Source organism: Bison bison, unplaced genomic scaffold (genome assembly GCF_000754665.1).
Source record: "Bison bison bison isolate TAMUID 2011002044 unplaced genomic scaffold, Bison_UMD1.0 scf7180017864141, whole genome shotgun sequence".
Classification (NCBI taxonomy): domain Eukaryota; kingdom Metazoa; phylum Chordata; class Mammalia; order Artiodactyla; family Bovidae; genus Bison; species Bison bison.
This window is the reverse complement of record NW_011494713.1, coordinates 4773952-4776020: the sequence shown is the minus strand read 5'-3', so window position 1 is coordinate 4776020 and position 2069 is coordinate 4773952.

The following is a 2069-nucleotide window of genomic DNA, read 5'->3' as shown; positions in this document are numbered from 1 at the left end:
CAAGAAACACCTGGAGTAACAGGCAAATTTGGCCTTGGAATACGGAATGAAGCAGGGCAAAGACTAATAGAGTTTTGCCAAGAAAATGCACTGGTCATAACAAACACCCTCTTCCAACAACACAAGAGAAGACTCTATACATGGACATCACCACATGGTCCACACCGAAATCAGACTGATTATATTCTTTTCAGCCAAAGATGGAGAAGCTCTATACAGTCAGCAAAAACAAGACCAGGAGCTGACTGTGGCTCAGACCATGAACTCCTTATTGCCAAATTCAGACTTAAATTGAAGAAAGTAGGGAAAACCACTATACCATTCAGGTATGACCTAAATCAAATCCCTTATGATTATACAGCGGATGTGAGAAATAGATTTAAGGGCCTAGATCTGATAGATAGAGTGCCTGATGAACTATGGAATGAGGTTTGTAACATGGTCCAGGAGACAGGGATCAAGACCATCCCCATGGAAAAGAAATGCAAAAAAAGCAAAATGGCTGTCTGGGGAGGCCTTACAAATAGCTGTGAAAAGAGAAGCGAAAAGCAACGGAGAAAAGGAAAGATATAAACATCTGAATGCAGAGTTCCAAAGAATAGCAAGAAGAGATAAGAAAGCCTTCTTCAGCAATCAATGCAAAGAAATAGAGGAAGACAACAGAATGGGAAGACGAGAGATCTCTTCAAGAAAATCAGAGATACCAAAGGAACATTTCATGCAAAGATGGGCTCGATAAAGGACAGAAATGGTATGGACCTAACAGAAGCAGAAGATATTAAGAAGAGATGGCAAGAATACACAGAAGAACTGTACAAAAAAGATCTTCACGACCCAGATAATCACGATGGTGTGATCACTGACCTAAAGCCAGACATCCTGGAATGTGAAGTCAAGTGGGCCTTAGAAAGCATCACTACGAGCAAAGCTAGTGGAGGTGATAGAATTCCAGTGGAGCTATTCCAAATCCTGAAAGATGATGCTGTGCAAGTGCTGCACTCAATATGCCAGCAAATTTGGAAAACTCAGCAGTGGCCACAGGACTGGAAAAGATCAGTTTGCATTCCAATCCCAAAGAAAGGCAATGCCAAAGAATGCTCAAACTACTGCACAATTGCACTCATCTCACACGCTAGTAAAGTAATGCTCAAAACTCTCCAAGGCAGGCTTCAGCAATATGTGAACCGTGAACTTCCTGATGTTCAAGCTGGTTTTAGAAAAGGCAGAGGAACCAGAGATCAAATTGCCAACATCCGCTGGATCATGGAAAAAGCAAGAGAGTTCCAGAAAAACATCTATTTCTGCTTTATTGACTATACCAAAGCCTTTGACTGTGCGGATCACAATAAACTGTGGAAAATTCTGAAAGAGATGGGAATACCAGACCACCTGAGCTGCCTCTTGAGAAATTTGTATGCAGGTCAGGAAGCAACAGTTAGAACTGGACATGGAACAACAGACGGGTTCCAAATAGGAAAAGGAGTACGTCAAGGCTGTATACTGTCACCCTGTTTATTTAACTTCTATGCAGAATACATCATGAGAAACGCTGGACTGGAAGAAACACAAGCTGGAATCAAGATTGCCAGGAGAAATATCAATAACCTCAGATATGCAGATGACACCACCCTTATAGCAGAAAGTGAAGAGGAACTAAAAAGCCTCTTGATGAAGGTGAAAGTGGAGAGTGAAAAAGTTGGCTTAAAGCTCAACATTCAGAAAACGAAGATCATGGCATCCCATCACTTCATGGGAAATAGATGGGGAAACAGTGGAAACAATGTCAGACTTTATTTTTCTGGGCTCCAAAATCACTGCAGATGGTGACTGTAGCCATGAAATTAAAAGACGCTTACTCCTTGGAAGGAAAGTTATGACCAACCTAGATAGCATGGAGAAGGCAGTGGCACCCCACTCCAGTACTTTTGCCTGGAGAATCCCATGGATGGAGGAGCCTGGTAGGCTGCAGTCCATGGGGTCGCTAAGAGTCGGACACAACTGAGCGACTTCACTTTCACTCTTCACTTTCATGCATTGGTGAAGGAAATGGCAACCCACTCCAGTGTTCT